Source organism: Larus michahellis, chromosome Z, assembly GCF_964199755.1.
Source record: "Larus michahellis chromosome Z, bLarMic1.1, whole genome shotgun sequence".
Classification (NCBI taxonomy): Eukaryota; Metazoa; Chordata; class Aves; order Charadriiformes; family Laridae; genus Larus; species Larus michahellis.
Window position 1 is genome coordinate 10,260,891 of NC_133930.1, and position 19,974 is coordinate 10,280,864.

General features: G+C 42.1%; 1 protein-coding gene across 2 annotated transcripts in view; it reads left to right on the forward strand.

Moving 5' to 3' along the window:
• The first annotated feature begins 273 nt into the window (after positions 1-273).
• Positions 274-19,974, forward strand: part of UBAP1 (ubiquitin associated protein 1) — a 35,443-nt gene continuing 15,742 nt past the window's right edge. Inside the window, exon 1 of one of the 2 annotated variants that reach the window (XM_074569633.1) lies at positions 274-362. The gene's annotated coding sequence lies outside the window, so the exon portion shown is untranslated. Of the gene's footprint in view, positions 363-386; positions 533-19,974 lie in introns of those variants that run through there. The other variant, XM_074569632.1, reaches the window with a different exon arrangement.

Genomic DNA, 19,974 nt, shown 5'->3' on the forward strand with positions numbered 1-19,974 from the left:
GGGACGGGGACAGGGACTGGGATGGGGGCTGGGCCAGGGCAAAGGCCAGGGACTGAGATAAGCCCGGCGACTGGGCCGGGGACAGGGCCAGGGACAGGGCTCGGGACAGGGCTGGGGCCTGGGCTGTGGCTGGGGCCGAGGCCGGGTCCGGGGACCCGGGGCCAGTCCAGGTCAGGGACGGGGACACGGACAGGGACAGGGCCAGACCCCGCCCGCCGGCCCCGACCCCTCCCTCGCGGAAAGAGGCGGGGCTCCCCTTGGCCCCGCCCCTTCCTCGCCGGGGTGACGTCACCGCGAGCCCCTTCCGATTGGTCCGGCCTGGAGCAGGTGACCCGGCGGTGTGACGCCAGCGCGTCGCCGAGGTAGTGAGAGGCGGAGGAGGTGGCGGGGGGGGGGGGGGGGACAGGCAGACAAGATGGCGTCGCCCGGCGGTGGGGCTGGGGGTGGCACGGTGGCACGGGTTTCCTAGGGTAGGGCGGTGGGCAGCAGCCGCGGGGACAGCCGGAGCCGGGGGCCGCCGGGCGCCGCGCAGGTAACGAGCGGGCCGGGAGGGGTCGGGGTGGGGGCGCTGGTCCCACCTCGTAGCGGGGCCTGGGCGGGGAAGGGGGCGCGCAGCCGGCCGCTCCCCGGGCCCGCCCCGCCGTCGGCTCCAAACTTCGCCGCCGCTTCTCCTCGTCCGGGGCGAGGGGCTTCTCGCGCCCCCGTGGTGATTCAGCGGATGTCAAGTGCTGGGGGGCCGCTCGCTTCCCGGGGGGGGGCTCGACACGTTTTGTGGGATGAAGGTCCCGCTTAATGGCGGTGTGAAGCTGCAGTGTGAGCTCTGGGGGACGGAAAGCCGCCCCTCTGTCCGGGGCTGGGCCCGGGGAGCAGAGGGAGGTCGGGTGACACTCCCTGCTCTGCTTTCCGGCAGTTTCGGAGACTGCCTGAGTCAAGGGAATACCTTTCTGCTTAACAACCCTTAATTTGCCATCTAAGAGCCGATTGCCGTTGAAATCTGAGCAAACGGTTAGTGCCCGTGATGTTTGGAAGTAAGTTCCTCCCCAGGGTAACTAAGTCTTCTGTGAAGAACTGAAACGACTGCTTTTGTTCAGGAGGGTGCGTGTGTGGGTTTTTTTGTCAAGCCTGCCGTCAGGTAATGTGCTGATTTCTGGCTCTTGTGTCGTGAAAACCATAGTACTCGTCTTCCCTAATGCCACTTGTGATTTTAGATTTTTACTGTATTCAGTCTTTGGTTGCGCCTTCTTGTGCGCTGGAGAGCCAAAGTCTAGTTTACTTCATGGGTCGTAGCTCTCCACATCTCTGTTTGTGCTTAGTATCTATTTCTGGATCTTTTCCATTTGGCATTTCTGCTTTTGAACAGGGAAGAGGATTATATCTTTCTCTGCGTTTGAGATGCAGGTATACCATGGATGCATACACTGGTGTAAAAACGCTTCAGTTTTGTAGTTTCTGACTTCCTGATAATACCTCATGTTCTGCTCAGCTCAGTGATGACTGGAAGTAAAACATTTAAGACTTTTGTGAAGCTGTTTAATATAATTTGAGAACTGTCTACATGAGTTTTGATAGCTCAAAATCTGTCATTTTAAAGGGAAAGTTAGGATTGCTTTGTTATTTAGTAAAAGAAATTAAAATAGATGGAAATGAGTAATCGCCTTATCAAGTGTTTTTATTCCCCACATCATTTAAAAATTCCAAACGAGTGAAAAAAAAAGTAGTCTTACAGAAATCTTATGACGTTGGTGCTGTCTCATTAGAATAGAGATAAGCAGATGGACTCTGGTACTTGGCTGTGCAGCTGCCGTCCTGGACTCAGTAAAAATGTATTCATATCAAATTTAAGCACTTTGGGGTGGATATACCTAAATAACAAGTGAGTATTGCCAAATTAAGGAACAATATGAGTTATGACTTGATGATATAACTTCAGTGGCTGCGTAACTGATAGAAGGCATAGCGGATCTCACAGCCTGTTATGGAGTTAAGAGGCTTTTGTGGGAGCTTGGCAAAGGGAATCTTACTCCAACTGTGATCCAGAGTGTTAAGAAAAAAGAGGAAGAGGCGGTACTGCAATTAGCCAGATGTCTTCCTTGTCTTCCTTCACTTATCCTCGGAGCATGGGACTTTCTGCCCCTATGCAGGCACTCCTGCAAGTGCTGGCTTCTTAGGGCTGACCCTGCATACCTGGCATCACAGCTCTGCAACAGCATTTTTCAGGGGAGAGGGAGCAAACTCTCTTGTCCGCCTCCTCTCCTTTACTCCATACAGGACAGAGCTATGTGTGGCGCTGTACTAGCCATGGGGAAGGCAACGGGGCTGAGACGGTACGTGTGGTAGAAATGTAGCAGAGTTGGAACGATTTATTCGAGGCCACGTGCAGGATGGGGTTAGGTTACAGTACTACAATAGTACTGCTACTTAATGGCTTCCGTTTTCTGTACCCGCAGAGCTGTGATTCAAAAGTGGCAGTGATGCTTTAGATCACTGTTGTTATTGGGTGACTTAAACCTTCTGGGCAAAGCCTTAATTCTGAGGATAGCGGGAGAGAAAACATGTAGTCTTTAAACTTAGCTTTTGCGAGCTTGTGGTTTTAATCTCAAAAACAAAACTGAAAGTCATTGCACTTTTCTTGTCTCACTGGCTGTATCAGGCCTGCAAGTTTGATACTTCTTTTTCTTTCTCTGTGAGTGCACTGTGGAACAAAGGAGTGAGGGAAGGAGTTGCTTCTACTAAGATCAGACACTCTGCATAAGTGTAAACTGAAACAAAGGTACCTGAAGCTTCAAAGGGAAAACCAAGGAAGCCTCATGTATAAGATAAATGAATTAATAAATCTTAGTTTCTCTTTAACGGGTTGAACTTCAATTTTTAGAATATTTCAAGAGTGTATTAATCAGTATATACCATATACTGATCAGCTGGGAGGCTTACTGTATAGTTTATGTTGGTGGATAGAAAAATATGGTGAAAAATCACCAAAAACACATGGAAGATCTCATCTCCATTGTTTACATGGTGTTTTGCAGTGTCCGGTGCTTGTTATCCTAGAGACAAAAATCTCTGACTAACAGAATAGGAGTTAGGTTTCTGGACCAGTCCATCACACTGTCTGCCACAGCTGTTTTGGCTGGTCCTGATGGCAAAAGTGCTATAATGCCACAGAAGGCATCACCTTACTCATCCTTCTCCTTTTTTAAGCTTATGGTTTCCTGTTGCTTCCACAACTTTAGGGATTGATAATTCAGGACGTTCAATATTATTGTCAAAGTCCAGTCTCTGTATCGTAAGTTTTTTGACACGAGCCTGTTTCGGTATTTTACAGTTGGTGCTTGGTTGAATATTTCGATAAATTGATCTGAGAAATTTAGTTTTACGTATTAGAAAGAACTTCTATCCAGCCTTTTCTGGCATTTTGTTTCTAACATAATTGCTCCCAGTCTTTTCAGTCATAAATTCCCAAGCTTCAGCTGTCATTTTACAAAGATCTCTATGTGAAGGCATTACTGTCTATTTAAAATTGATCAGTGCAATTCAGATCAATGTTGATGTAAAGAAGGTCTAGCGGAGCTGTAATTGAAAAGCTCTGGAAGATGTTTTTGAAAACTATTGCTTGAGGAAAAAGCAAAGAAGGGTTGTTTACGACTTATAAATAGCTTTCTTGTTTGAAAAAGTATGTCTTTTAGGGTGTTTCAAAGGTTAGTTTCTCTTCCCAGTATTGTATCTGCCTGCTCTGATAACTAGGAAGGCAATGCTATTGATCTTAAAGCGTTTACCACTCTACAATTGATCATTGGGATTGCAGTTGGTCGATACAAGCCTGAGCTCACAGTTTTTCTGTGTTGACTACTTAGGTGGGTAATCCTCTGTGGTGTGCAAGTGCATTGCTTAATGCTTTGACCCTCTGACTTGGTTTGAATAAGCTCATGTTCTGTGTCCCTAATCACCTTTTGCAGTCAGTATAGTTTTGTATTGAGCTCTCCTAAGAGAAGCTAAGCAGTGGGGTTTTTCCCCCTCTTAAATGATCAGATTTATTCAAAATCCTTGCTTACATGGGGAATGCATTTTCTTAAACTTTAAGAAATACTGTCTTTCCTGTGGTTGGGAAATTTTGAAAGAACTGCTTGTATGTCCAGACTTGGTTACGTGGTTTTTTTATGTCGTCCCTCCCCCCTTTGAAAGGTTACAAGGTCTTTTTAGAATCCTTTAAGCTTGCAGTGTACTTGAAACACAGAGGTGTATCAAAGGGGAAAAAGAGTATCATTGCTCTGACTTAGGTTTGAATCTTCTTTTCTAGAAGGGAAAGCAGATTGGTTCAAAATACCATGTTGCAGCATTAGTAGTATTACAGTTTCTAACGAACTGACTGAGTTCAAATGGAAATTCTGAGGTTTTATTTTCTCAGCTGCATTTTGTGCCAGAAACGCTTACACCAGAGTAATGTTTCAAGTGGGGAAATCAGAAGAACATGAGTCTTATCCAAGAAGCAGTCAGTTCTTCAGCTAGAAGGTGGTATGAATATACTAAAGCTGCTAAGCTATTGGTAGCTAGTATCATGGAAACTAGTAATAAAGAGTTGTGAGCTCCTAGTTAGTCTGGTCTGTGTTGCTGGAGATCAGCATTCATGATAACTAGATTATGTGAAAGATTTGATTTGAGCCCTTTACTAATGCGTAAGTTTGTGTTTGCACTATTTGACATCTGTAGGCTAGCAGCATACGAAGCCATTCCTGAAATGACTGGTGAGATTTATTCCCTAAGTTTGGATTTCTAAGAGTGTGCATGTTACCAGTTGTGCTATGTCAAGCGTTAACACTGTGCTTAATCTGGACATAGAGATGTGCTTATGTGTTCACCTTGATTTGCCTCATCAATCCTGAACTCTAAAATAAAACTAGATTCCTAGTATATAAATAATGTGCAAAAGAATTGTTAAAGCTTATATTTCCTTTTCTGATACAGCAAAGCCACACCGGGTTCCACCCTAGTGACTAATACCATCATGTGGTGTCCTTGCATAGTGATGTATAATAATTTCAAATAGAAATACGTGTAGTAGGGAAAGGAGTTTATATGAATAAAATCACCACTAATCATCTGGAATAAAATTGTGTGTGGCGAAAAAGGATAGAAAAGCTGTATGCTGCATACACTCTGAGAAAATAATGTGTTCTTAATCTTTTAATTAAGTATTAGGTCACCACAAGCAGTTTGTTGCCAGTCTATTTGACTGCTTGGTAGAAAAAAGCTGAAATACTGAGTTTCATTTTGCTTGCTGTGTTTGTAACAGCATAAAAAAAAGGGAGTTTATTGTGCTTTTCAGAAAGTACCTTTAGGCTCTTCATTGGGAAGAGGGGGAGTGAGTAAGCGAATGTATACCTTAAATCAGGTGTTAGTGGGAGTTTTGGAAAGAAAAATGGATAGAAAAATTATGGTACTATGAGATAACTTTGCACTCAAGAGGGTTAATGAACCATAAAGCTTTTGTGGGGCAGATTTCTATATTACATGCCTCTGAGATTTGTGAGTTCCTTATAAACATAAGTTTGTTATTAATCAAGCTGTAATTCTATCAGCGATCATTGGCTAGCGGGGCTCTGCACCAGCAATTGCTTTGACAACTAAGCTTGTAACTATTGGAGGTATTGTCTTCTATATACTGTTCTGAGGAACAGTTTAAAGAAAACCTTTGGGTAAGAAGATTCTTTATCGAGTTTGAATCAGACAACTATATGTGTTACCATTTTAATCTGAAGAACTCTTAGACTTTCCAAGGTGGAGGGAGAGATATTTTTCAGGACTCCCACAGCTGATAAGGAGTGCAAAATGCAATTCCTTTAAGCCAGTGAACTGTCAGTGGAAGAACAATTCCTAGGTTCTGGTTAGTGGCTTAGCAGAGGGCAGTTTTCAAAATATCTGCAGTTACAGGATTCCTTCTTGTTTGTAGAAGGGAGTTTGATACGTGATTTCTGTTGACTTACCTGGATATCTTTTCATAGCTGGTAAAAAGCTCATCATGTGTTGCTAGATCACTGAATGCCTATGTGTAGTAATGTAACTTCTTTGCAAAGAAAATGCAAGTAAGGATGGGAAAAAGCTTGTTACTTTTAGCTAACACTATTGAATTTTTCTTAATTTCTGTGCAAAGGGAAAGCTAGCAAATTCAAGTGTAGACATAAATGTAATACTGTTATGTTCTGTAATGTCTTCTACATGAAGGTCTTCAACTGGAAAAACCCTAATAAGCACAGCTTAAAGAATCCACAAGTGTATTATGAGATGCAGGATAAATGAAGGTGGACAGAGGTGAAGAAGTTGAACGTGGCATAGGTGGCTAGGTGGCCTATGCTGCTTTTGGAGCTGGGGCTGGACTCTAGAAATACACATTTATTTGACAGAATGGCTGTCACATCTGTTTGTGTGACATGGTAGTATTCTTTTCATACCTGAGCTTCCATATTGCATATGTAAGTAGTATACAGTTCTGAAGGTCTGCCCGTTTCTTTGGATGTTCTGTATGTGTTATGGTATTGGACTGAAGAATGAGTTTTGTCTTCTACCTATCTGCCTTCTCTCCCCTCTCCTGAGGAGATAAATGCTTGAAATACACCAGTATTTAGTGCAGGGATCTTGCTGTACTCTGGATAAACTGATTCTACCAAGTAATGTAGAGATTTTCTCTCCCGATTTGAAGGGAAAGAGAGAAGTTTTATATCCATTTTACTACAAGCCACCTTTTAAGGCGTATTTCTCCTGTAACTTGATGTTACTGCAGGAATGTAAATGTGATGTTTCTGTTCTGTCATTAGGCAACACTGGATTTATTTGCAAAAGTAAGCCGGATTGAATCAGACATGGGTTCTAAAAGAGGCAGGCTGGGACTGATTCTCCGGTTACAGGAGAAAATGTGATATCTCAGTTGAGGAAAGGTCAAACCATAGTCTTTCCATTTTTATTCTTTAAAAAAAAATAAATCTTGTTGCTTTGTCACAGCAATGATGGTCCACTGAGATAGATCTCTATACTGTTAGCAGTCCTATATTGTTGCCAGTGTGTTAGATGTTTGGAGAGGAAAAGCCCCAGCTTTTCCTTTTGGTATGACTGTTGGGTGGTCATGGGACAATCTCATCCAGCAATCTACTCTCATCTCATCATAAAGTAGAAGTAAGGCTAAATTGCTGAAGCTGAGTCAGATCTGTCAAAATGTCCTGAGGAAATGAAGCTAATGTGTCTCTGAAGGCTGCTTTTGCACGTAAAATGAGCTGTTTCTGTTTAGTTATTCATTGCTTTAAGTGTTTCAGGGGTTGCATTCATTACTGTAGCTGCTGAATAAATTTCTAACATGCAGGAAAAAAGTTTATACCACTGAGCAAGACTGGAGATACAGTGTATAACAAAATTGCAGACTTAAATTCATTTAAAGTAGTGATTTAGAAATAAAGTTTGGACTAAATTCGATTTTATATTATCAATCTAGAAGAACATCCTTAAGCCTTTTATAGTAAGATGAAAAGCTGCATATGAGTGGTTTGATAGGGAAAAATGAGGGGACAAAGTAGTGGTCCAGACTTGGGAGAATGCAGTGAGATTCTTGGGGTAGCTGTGGATTTGATATTCAGGAAATATAAGTTATGTTTTGGCTTTCTTGCTGTCTGAGCTGGATGGCTGGGGGCAAACTGCTTCAGCTTTGTACCTTGTGCCTTTGTGCATGTGCCCATACCTGCAAAAGAGGGATAGTTTTACTGCTGGTTAAGTACCTTGACGGTTGTTTTGAAGTCTCATGCAAGAATTATGTGGTGCTGAGGGTATAAGGGAATTCTGGCAAAACTACTTTCCTCTCAGGGCAAAGGTAGTGAATGAAAAGTGTGTGTGTAAAGGTGCTCAGTTCCTGGCTACGTGAATATCCTGTAGCCTTCTAGATTTCATCTGAAAGCAGGGTCTTTCTGTGTCTATGGTTTCTTTTCCATTCCACTTGAGCATGAAACTCAAGTTCAGTCTTCATACACTGTTATCATTGTGAGGCTTGTAATTGTGCATGTGTCTGTCACTCCAGTACCTTTGGAGTTTCTGGATTTTTCTCTGTACATTTGTGATAGAAAGATCATTTTGTATTTGTAGTGAAGTGCAAGCTTCCAGCCTACAGTAGTCCTTAAACTCATGTGCTCCAAACATTAACTACAAGTGTAGCATTGCAGTGCTGGGAGGGCAAATTGAATTCTTGTCTTACGTGGAGAGAAAGCAGACCTTTTCAGGTTTTTCTAAGTGAGGAAATGTAAATCTTGAAACCCATTTTATATGGAAACAACTGGAATTTAGGTAGGTGGGTGTAGGGGTTGTGTGGTAATCTCAGGGATCTACTGAGCCTGTTGTCTGAATGTAGCTGGTGACCACTGCAGAGCAGGGGGGAGAGATGACACCTTTGATATGGAAAGGCTTTCTGAAGCAGTATGCAAAGGTGAGCGTAGTGACTGGAGCATCCTTGAAAGTCATGTCTTGTGGACTGGATAGTTGTTCTGCTTTCCTGCTCAAAGGGTGAGGATTGTCTGCCTGTTTGTGTATCTTCAGTGATAGTAACCTCCTCTGTGGCAGTTGCGCACATAGAAGGAAACTTGTTTAACTGGTGTGCTGACTCTCTCTGTTTTTTCCCTTTGCTTCTGGCTTCCATTCCCAAACTTTTTGGTCCATTATTGGATTATAGTCTGAGCCACGTTTCCATTTAAGCAGTCATAAAGAGTGGCCTTTGCTGTATGAGGACTCCAAAATCAAGAGATGGCAAGGAAGATGTTTCTGCTCAGGACTAGAGTGTGCTGCCTTCAGGTGGTGTAGGCCACCGAGTTTTCTTATATACAACATGGCAAGCAGCTGTTCTACTTACTGTATTCTGTTTTTGTAATATATCCACTATAGCTGAGGGCAACCTCAGTTTGACTGTGCAAAGATGGATTTCTACTTTTCTACACTAGACAAGCTTTCTCAGGACAACTTAACGTCCAATGTTCACAATGAGTTCAGTTCCAGAAGTGCATTCGGTGTGGGTACCACCACTTTGCTGGGTCTGCTCAGGTGTCTGCTGCTGTTTTCACGTCAGAGGTTTTTTTTGGGGTTTTTTTTTTGGATAGCCTGTAATGATACTTCTGTTTCTGTGTGGTTTTAAAGAGATTAACTTAGTCTTTGCTACTAGCTCTCGTCTTCTCTAAAGTTAACAAGCCTTTTCAAGAAATAATTAAGGTGTAAGTATGCACTTTAAAACCATTTCCTGCTTGCTCTTTATGGTCCGTTATCCACCAGTTCCATGTTTAATTAAAATGAGTGGAACTTGCTCATTTAAAATATGACTTCTGGTAGTGGAACTGAATTCACTGTTGACTACTGATAGTATTTCCCATCTAGGATATCTTTTTAATGGAGTCATTCAGTCCTGTTTGGACTGGGTAGAAAGTGGCTGAATTGAAAACTCATCACCTTGAACAGTGCTGAGTGTTTTGTTGTTTTTCCCTTGTCACTAAGTTTTGTCCTTCAGTGCAGTAAAGCCTGTGATCTCTTCAGATGTGTATTTCAGTGTATGCTTATTTTCTTGCCTCAGCCTTGATAGGAAGGGTTGCATGAAGACATAACATATTGGCTTAGTAGGAGTGACACACAAATTAAGGACAAAATGAACAGCATCAAAAGCTGAAACTGTACCAGTGACATGTTGATGGGTGGAAGAAAATGCCTAAGAACCAAAAGCAGTCAAGTAAGTCTGTGAAGAATGTCACATCTGTGGCACCTAAGATGGAATTCATATTTCTCACATTAGCACTGTCAACCCAAAGGCAAACCAAGCTTGAGGTATGTTTTGAAAATCATGAAGGCTTGAGATGGTTTCAGTTTTATGTTGTCATTTCGCAGAAAAGTGTTTTGGGGAGCACACTTTTGCAGGTATGCTAGGATCAGCTCTTAGGTGCTTCAGTAGTAGGAAGTTTTTAGAACTCTTGCTTTTATATGTCTTAAAGTGTATATTTGGTGAAAGAGTAACCTATGGTGAACAGGGTTTTTTTCCTGGAAAATAGGCAACACTGAGAGATGAAACTGAAAGAGGGTAAATTTAGATTGGATGTAAGGAAGAAATCTTTTTGTGATGAGGGTGGTGAGACAGGTTGCCCAGAGAAGTTGTGGATGGCTCATCATTGGAAGTGTTCAAAGCTAGGTTGAACGGGGCTTTCACTATATCACCTGATATAGTGAAAGGTGTCCAGCCTGTGGCCAGAGGTCTTGGACTAGATGATCTTTGAAGGTCCCTTCCAATCCAGACCATTCCATGATTCTAAATTAAGTGAATTTGCAGGGAACTTGCATTCTCAAAATGTGTCTCTTTTAGTTGAGAAAAATTATGTTGGTGGAAAACGTGGATGTCAGCTGGAAAAGTACAGCAGTTTTAACCACATTATGGGAGGTACTCTGTAGGGAGTGGGAGAAGGCCGTTGGTGGCCTTATGTGTGTTTAAACTGCTTGGACTGTGGGTGCAATCAGGATTTGAAGCAGCGACTTCCATGCCAAGTTCAAGGTTGTAGCCTGTTTGCTGCAGGGCAGGCAGAGTTGTTTGTAGGTGGAATAGTTAATTTAACAGCCTTTATTTTCTGTCAGTACCATACTGAGTTTTGCTGGGAAAATATTAAATGTGTGATGAGAGTGGGTAGCGCATGTGACCCTAGTGTAAGAGGAAAAATTGATGAATCAATCTATAGTAGTCTAACTTTAGTCCCATTCTTCACATACAGTGCAGTAGACACTTATTTTTGGCTGAGTTCAAATATGTGAAATGGCAAGTGATGTCTGACCTGCTGGCAGATTTTATTTTTCCATTTTAAAATTTCTCTCTAACTTTATTTCTTGCTAGATTGTTTTTGTCTGCTTTGTTAAAGTAAATCCATAAGCATTCATTTGTATTTTGCCAAATTTCTAACCAAACCCTTAACTATCAATAAATAGTACCATTTATCTTCTGAGCTTTAACAGGGAAAAGGTGAGAGTTGTATAGCTTTCTTTGGAATGGATTTTTTTGAGTCATTTAATTGCTGTAGCATGTTTAAATGCACTGAATTCTGGCTAATTAGTATTTATCAAAAGAATACAAATTGCTTTCTGCAAAAAAATAATTTGAGTTCTTGTGTCAGTATTGGGAGTAGATCCTGATATGGTCAACAGAGTTGAACTTGTTTCTAGATAATATAAGATCAGCCACTTGTACGCATCTCTTGATCAAATAACTTAAGAAGAAAAAAGCTTGATACTGCACAGAATCTGTTATTTTTTCATTAAAAAGGGGATGTTCTGATTAATGGCAAAAGCTGTTTTACTCTGTTGTGTTGGAAACATTTTGGGAATGTTTGTCTATCTCTCCTCATTCATAACTGGGACAAGCCTAAAGTATTAATAATATTCAAGTACTTCAGTCAGCTTGTTACATGTTGAAGTATCACTGCAACAAATAGAGCAGCATTTTAATTGCTTGTGCTGCGCAGGGTTCCAGACATACATTTTAAATGTGCAGGATATTCCACTGTTTTTTCATACATCTTTACCAAAAGAACAGAATAAGTGGCCTATTTTGTTGTTGAAGCTAGCAGCTTTCGCTTGCTAGCAATCTCTCTCATTTGAGAAGGGTTGTATTGAAATATTAACTTCTGAAATGCTAGGAGTAACTAGAAAAGTTAATGTGCATACCTAGCTCTGGCTAGTGGTAAGATTAGTGTTAAAGATTTGACTTGTTTGTAGTAGTATGAAGTCTTGTGCTAATTAAGCTGAAGTAGCTAAATATTTTAATAGTTACTAGATTCTTTCCATCTGACTATTTTGAGCTCTCAGGAGTGGTAGGTACTTGCTACCCAAACTTTAGATATAGGGAAATAGTAGTTACAAGCAGTTGCTCTGCTCATCAAGTTTGGAACTTGTTTCATTACTGCATTGTGAGATTACTGTAGCCTGCATGGGTGGTAAGAGTGCTGGGTCATCTTTTCTTGCTTTTTTTCCTAGAATGTAGGAGTTGAACAGTGTATTTATATTCTCTGCTATGGTTTATCATGCAAATGTCTGCCTTGCTTCTAATCTACCTCAAAGAGGAGGAAGATGGTCCTTCTATTTCTAGTTTACCACCCTTTTCTTGGTGATGAGGTAGCTTCTAGATTAGTGAAGCTGATCTCAAGAAGCAAAAAAAGATGTAAACCCATGTATTTTGGGAAGGGAGAGCCACCCTGCAGGAAAACCTGGATAGGCTGGAAGAGTGGACTAACAAGAACCTGATGAAGTTCAACAAGGACAAGTGTAAGGTCTTGCATCTGGGAAAACACAATCCACGAGTGCAGTGCAGGCTGGGATCTACCCATCTGGGGAGCAGCTCTGTGGAAAGGGACCTGGGGGCAATAAGCTCACTATGTGTGAACAGTGTGCTGTTGCTGCAGCAAAGAAAGCCAACAGGATGCTGGGTTGCACAACAAGGGATCACCAGCAGAGATAAAGAAGGCATTATCCCACGCTGGTCAGGCCACACCCGGAATACTGTGTTCAGTTTTGGTCCGTGCTATACACAGAAGATGTGGACAGGCTGGAGAGGATCCAGAGAAGAGCTATAAAGATGATCAAAGGACTGGGAATCCTGCCATATGAGGAAAGGCTGAGAGAATTGGGTTTGTTCAGCCTTGAGAAAAGAAGGCCTAGGGGACACTTCATCACTGTGTTCCAGTATTTAAAGGGTGGCTTCGAAGAAGGTGGAGACTCCCTTTTTACAGGGAAAAGACAAGGGGTATTGGATACAAGTTACTCCTGAGGACATTCCGCTTGGACATGAGGAAAATTTTTCACAATGAGAACAATCAGCCATTGGAATAATCTCCGCAGGGAAGTGGTGGATTCCCCAACATTGGGCACTTCTAAGATTCGTCTGGACAGGGTGCTGGGCCATCTTATCTAGACTGTACTTTTGCCAAAAAGGTTGGAACAGATGATCCTTGATGTCCCTTCCAACCTGATATTCTATGATTATTTTTTTTCCTCTGCTTTTCTGTTTAGGTGATCTTTAAATAACTTAGGTAACAGTCACTAGTAGGAGCTACACTCTGAAATCCACATCTGCTCAAGGTGTTGACAGGACCTAGGCTATCCCCTTGTTTGCTGAGTTCGGAAGTCAGGCCATCCTTACATGTTAATTGCAGATATTTTTCTTTTGTGATAGAACTCCTTTTTTTGGAAAAAGTCCATTTTAAAAAGGTCGCCCACTGGATGCAACAGTTAAATGTGAATTTAGAGTAGGTGCATCTTCTATACTCTTGTTTGGCGTGTCAGTCTCTGGCCAAAAGAAAAGCCCTGATCTGCCTCACCACAGGCCTGTCCGTAAGTAATTTTCATTTTTCTTATGCTTTTGCCTGTGAAACTTCTCATTCTAGAGGCTTATGTGGTGTGTAAGCTTCAACTTCATTGGAAACTTCTATGGCTACTAAGTGATTCAGTGGTTGAAAAAACTGGTGCATTAGTGTTCTGCACTTCCTCAGCCAGTGTAGGGTTTTCCCTTATTTCTGGGTGAAATGTATGGCAAATTACATTATGTCCCAAATACAGTCAAGATCTTAAAGGAGAAATAGAGCTGTCTGTTATCATTTAAGAGCCTTAAATCCTTAACCAGGTCAAATAGTGTGTGCTTTTAACAAGTGTGGTGTCTTTAATGAACAAATTGGGACATGACATGAGGATAGCTGTGTAACTATAGGTGTCTAATATTAATGCAGTGAATCCATACAGAACAACAGAGGAAGGCATGCCACGCTTCTCTGAGAGCGTGTGGAAGAGCTGTCTTCTGCTTTTAACTTCCCGTTGATTGACGTGTACTGAAGCAGAAGGTCTGATTGCCAACTACGTCACATTAAGCAACAGCACAATTTGAAGAATCAATTTTTCCTATTGTTTTTTGCTGCTAGGAAGATGCTATCCAACATCTGCATGTAAAGCCCTCTAATGGATGCTGCTGCCATCGCTGAAGAGCGTTGTGTCGTAATCCAATAACGTGATCTGCACACAGACATACTCTTCAGGGGCTGTTTTCTCTCTGTCCTTCCCACTAATATATTCTGGAAATGTGTTTTAAAGTGCCGTTTTATTGGTTCCTGTCCCTCTGCCTCTCAATCATTGCACTGGAAGTAACAAACAGAATTAGTTTGTTATAGGCTGTCCTTCAAAATTTAGATCTCATAGCAGTTGCTTGGATTGTTGATCCATGGGGTATGTATGTAGCAGAGATATCTCATCGCTTCCTCCCTCCACCTCCCATTGTCAGTGTAATCCCTACTCTGCGTTTGATTGAATACAGACTGGCTACTTGTACTTACATCCCATGAGATGAAGACATGTCATTAGATTTGTTTTAACCAGTGGCCATTGAAAATTGAATGGAAACTGCACACCCATATTTGCTTCAAGGAGTGTTTGGTTTGTTCTTATTGAACTTAAAGTAGACCAAGAACCTTAGTATACCTTATCTCCTGGATTGCACTAGCACTTAAAAGGAATTACTGTAGATATACTTACTTTTTTTTTCTGTTAAGACTAGGGAAAGTGACGCCTTTTTTCTTTCTTTTTTTTTTTTTTTTCCGTCCTGCAGGGCGTATAGTTGCAACATGTCAAATCTAGTTTTACAATTACTTTATCCAAAGAGCTGTTATCAGTGGCTCAACATGATTGTGCTTTATGAAAGGGGAGTACCTCCATGCAGCTGACTGTGCTCATTCTTCGCAGTACTGTTAGAGGTACAAAGCAGAAGCATTTTCTGCAGATTTTGGGGTGATGTCATCTATTTGGAGACTGCAGTAAATGAAAGTGGAATCTGTTTTGTACTGTAGTAAACTTCTGTGATCAGCTTTTTACTGTCAGTCTGTGTAAGATCTCAATTGCGTAGCAATGATTGAACACTTACATAGGTGGGAAGCTTTGATATGAGAATCTTAACTTTTGTTTTATCTTAGCAACAGGCACTGTCTGCTTCTGTTTTTGTTGTATGAGGCTGTATATGGATTCCTGCTGTTGGTTATAGCCTGTCGCTTGCACTGAAATGAGTAGTTAATAGCGAAAACTTAAACCACTGTCTAAATCTGTACTTAAACGAAAACTTAAACCGCTGTCTAATGCGGCACTGGAATACCTGTGCCGCATTAGAAATCAATCACTTGAATCAAACTGCTTTTCACTGTTCCTCAGTGTAAAATCAGTAGTAGTTCATAAATTTAATATAGGGAGAAAAAAAATGATCTTTTCTTTTGAAGTTTTTTTGTGTTTTGGTAGAGTGAGTAGAGTGAACTTTGGTAGAGTTTTCAGAGTGAACAGATGCCTCCTCAGTAACGTTTGACTACAGAAGGTGTATTAGCAGGCAAAATGGAAGCTGCAAGATCAGATCTCTTTTCTCTGAGAATCATGGATGTGCTGATATGATTATGGTTGGTAACTTGAGGCATTTTGGTTTCCTCAGGCCCGTAAGAAGTACATTTCTCATTTATCTGAATCTTAGGTGGGAGTTACATCAGAGAATTCATGTGGTCTGGAATCTAGAAATACTTGCACCCCAAAATGAGAGATATAGCAGCAAGAGATCATTTCTTCTTGACAAATAGTTAAATTGGCTTGAGTTATCACTGAGAAAGCTGTTCCAGGTACCATTAGTGGTAGGATGCTTCCAACTTGACCAGTCAGAGCTCTTTCAGAAGAAAAGGAATGTAAATACAAACTTGAGGGAAAACACCAGTAGAAGGAACATGGAAATAATAATTAGAAAACACCCCAAGTTCCCAGCAGCTCCCCAGGAGTCACTCTTGTAAGTGTGACAATACTAGTAAGTTTTTTTTTTTTTTTTCTCATCTGTTGATGAGACTATCCCTTTGGTATTGCTTGACTGCACCAAGTCACGCTTCTCGGCATTCTCCTTATTGTCTGTCAGCACAGCTAAGTAGTCATTCAGGTTTAAGTGATGATGTGCCACGTGGACTGTCTTGGTCATCTCTATGCTGTCCCTTCAAGCCTTTCCAGCTAGTCATCTGTCTGTCTTTGTGACAGTTGTTTCTGCCATCAGTTTTGTCTTGTCACTTCTCCGTTTCTGCATCTTTGTGGTTTTTTTGTTTTGTTGTTTTTGTGGTTGTTTCCCAGTCCTCCCATCCCCTCTGTCATCAGTCTGAGGTCCTCTGCCTTCATCCTGGGCTCTGCTGTACCCGGTTCCTCTGGATGGTTTTAAGAATGTTGCCGTATTGCCTCAGTGTTACTAAGTGAAAAATGAACATACAGATGGGGAGGGAAGAGTAGCTTCAGTAGCTGCTGATCTTAAAATTGCTTATAACTGTTAGGCACTTGTAGCCCTGATCTTCTCTTCAAAGGGTTAGGCAGAACCAAGGATGAGGGAATGGGGCTAAGAGGGCTACATTTATAGAATGTAGAGTGGTCAGGCACTGGAACAGCCTGCCCAGGGAGGTGGTTGAGTCACCATCCCTAGAGGTATTTAAGAAACGTCTAGATGTGGCGCTTCAGGGCATGCTCTAGTGGCAGAGATTGTAGGTTGTTTGGTTGGACTCGATCTTAAGGGTCCTTTCCTACCATGAAAATTCTGTGATTCTGTGATAGAAGACAGCTTTTAGGTGGCTGTAAGAAAACCTTGTAGCGCTATGCAACTAACTTGCTTCCCGGGCCCAGGAAAGGTCTTGAATAGGTTTACATGCAGTATAGAGTATGTTCGTTGCCAATATAGAATGTACAGTAAAGCAGCGGACCATAGTCTGTGTCCACGTGTGCTGTTCCCACAGGTGCCCTTCACCATCCTGTTCTGGAGTCTGGAGATCAAAGGTAACAGTAATAGGGCTGCAGTCGTGTGTTAGGTGGTTTGGAGTGATGCTTTAGGAGCAAGTCCTTTAAATTTCTAAACGAGCAGTAACAAAGGTAAGCAAACCTTTACTGCAGAGCATAATGGGTTTGACTAGGCAAATACAGTTCAGATAATGCCCAGAAGCATAGTAGCAACATCAGTAACCTTATAACTGGCTGCAATTTTTTTTTTTTCCAGCCAGCAGGACAAAGTGACAGAAAGATGCTTGTCACAGTGGTCTCTGAATAGCCTATCAAATCTGATTAGTCACAAGACACTATTTTAATTAAACCCTCTTTGGAAAGGAGGTGGTGGAATGTGGCTGGCAGCCTGTTCCAGTGTTACTGTGTGCAGTGCTTAGCAATTCTGTTTGCTGACAGTGCCTTCTGCAGCCATAGTGTCTTAATAAGTGCACACTCACAGTGCATCAGAGGAGCTACTGTGGTATAAACTCAAATGCTACCTGAATCTAAAGTGTGACTGTCTCTCTGGAAATGGTCCTTTTCACGATTAGCTTGGTTTTGATGTGCCTTAGCTAGTTCTGTAGTTAAAATAAGGTGTTGCATATGGCAGAGGAATCACTTTTCCCCCTGCACCTTGAAGTTAATGCAGGTGCCTGGTCTGCACTAGGATTTTACTACAGGACTGCCGACAAAAGCAAGATACTTACTGCTTATGTGGGGTATTTTGTTGCAGAGGACACATCCAGGTTTTATGCAGCTCCAGATTGATATACTACTGCGAAACTCCCTGGCTGCTAGACACCTGCGTCTTTGGTTTGGCGTCATTCGTATGCATTGCTCCTAATGTGCCTGGAGCAAACTGATAGTGTCATGGTAACTTAGTGTTCAGTTACTTAAAGTCAGTGTGTGAGATGTTAAACTTACTCTGTCCAAACTTAGTATGTGCTTCCAACGGCCTGCTGCACAGGTGATTATAAATCATTATTCTAATCTTTGAATTTTCTTTTCAATGTCCTTTATGTAGGTACAGTCTGGAGCAAGCTGCTTGTGGTAAATGAGGTAGACAGCATAAACTGTATGGCCTGTAGATAGGTGGTGCTGTGTTGGAAAAGCTTCCTTGTCAGTTGAGTTGCCAAAGTGAGGAGGTTACTTCCTCTTATCAGAAGTTTTAAATCCTTTAGAAAAGGAGTGCTTGTTTTTCAGTCTGAGGTAGTAACTAGAAGAAAGACAAACTTGGAGAAATTAATGGAAGTGTGCAGAGACCTTGTCCCTAGTTCATCTCTGCTGTAATAGTAGTGGATGGTGGGCAGCCACAGTACATGGTTGCAGGCGGTGCCTCACGGTCTCTGGTGACATACAGAGGACTGATGAGGTATGTGAAGAATTTATGATTTCACGTGTAGCCTGGCTTTTTCAATAACAACAAATCAAGTTGACATCTTAATTGCTACCGTCATGCAGAGGAACTAGGCACATAGCAGCTTGTCTGACACTGTGATCCAGGTCTGAAGGATGCAGCCTATTTCATGTACTGTAGTCTGCAGTCCGATCTCCTCTGCGGCACTGGGACCAGTAAAGCCCATTGAGCTCTAGTAGCTGACATGCAACTGTACCAGGTGGTCTTGTGGCTTTGCCCTTTATGGCCTTCCTGAGATGGCAGGCTCAGCACTGTTTCGCCTTCTTTTTTCTTCCATCTTTGAAGTTGCAATATGTTGTTCGCTTCTGAGAAGCAGTTGCCACCTAGTGCCAAAACCAGTTCTTTGGCTTAATGGAGTAGTTTTGGATGTAACACCAATGTTGAGAGAGAAGGTGAGATGTGCTGAGAAGAACTTGACAAATGTTGAGCAGAATGACACACAGCTTTTATGTACAAGGTGCGCCTGGAGTTGCCCAGCATGAGTCACTTCCTCATAGCCTAGTGTCCGCTTGCTGCGTTTCATGAAGTCTGGTTGCACCCAGGTAATCTTCATACAGCTTTGGCTTTAGCTGTGTGTTGGATTCCCGTTAAACAGTAGGGTTGGTTCACCTATTGGTATCAACATAACGTTGAAAGGGACCTTGGCACAGCAAAACGTACTTTTCCTAAAACACTTGAAACTGGCTCTTCCTGACCTCAGTCATGTCAGCAGCTGCCAGGAGGAATAGCTAAGCTTTCTGTGTAACCCCCACCTTATCACACCCTTCCTTTAAGGTGACACTTGCAGTTGGAATCCATGGTGGAATCAGGGAGGCTAAGAGCAAGACCTCAGTTAAGGAGTGGTGGCTGTGAATGTTAGATTTCTCCCAAGTTGTGCTTTGAGTGCTGTCTGCTACTGGTGGGAGTGTACCAGATAACCTCATGTTTTTGCTGTTGGGCATTTCAGTCTGAGCTGGAGGACTTCAGAAACAAAGGGCAGCTGATTCTTTGTCATCAAAGAAGGATTTACAAATCCAGTTATTTGAAGAATTATGCTGTGGTGTCTTGAGAAAGATCTTGTGATGTACTTCTAATCTAGCAGAAGATCCAGTTATGTTATTGAACACACCATAAGCATCCTGCAGCAGGGTTTTAGCTGACAACTAATTAGACAGCTAATTCTCTCTTAAATAACTGTTTTTCTCAGAACAGTCCTGCTCTGTGGTAAAAGGTGACTAGGCACTTGTTTGTGTTTAACATCTTGGTCATGTAGGATTTGCATCTAAATTTAAAAAGTTGTTAGTAAAATGGTGTGGCCAATGGATGAGGACTATTGTTAGCATCGCTTTCTTCTATGTGTCTGAAAATATCTTCCTAATGGAATTGATTATTGTATACCTGTATTATCTGTGCATTACCCGGTGTGTCTAGACAGGTGCTGTGGTGGCTAAGTGACTGGGTACCCAGTGTGACAGTATCCCCTTTAGAGCAGCAGGGATTAAACTGAAGAGGATCAGTGTGGTATTTCCAGGAGGAACGGCTATTCTTAATGGCAGGGGAGGCAGGGTGTGCTCCATGGGGCTGGGACAGGGCGGCCTCTGAGTGCTGTGATCTGGAACTCTGCCTTCCTGATCGACCTGGCTGCTTCTTGGCTGGTTTTTTCTTTTTCTTCTTCACTTTGCTATTTAGATTGTCAGACCCTGATCTGAGTTATATGTCTGCTCTGTCAGCTCTCAGAGCTATAAAATAAG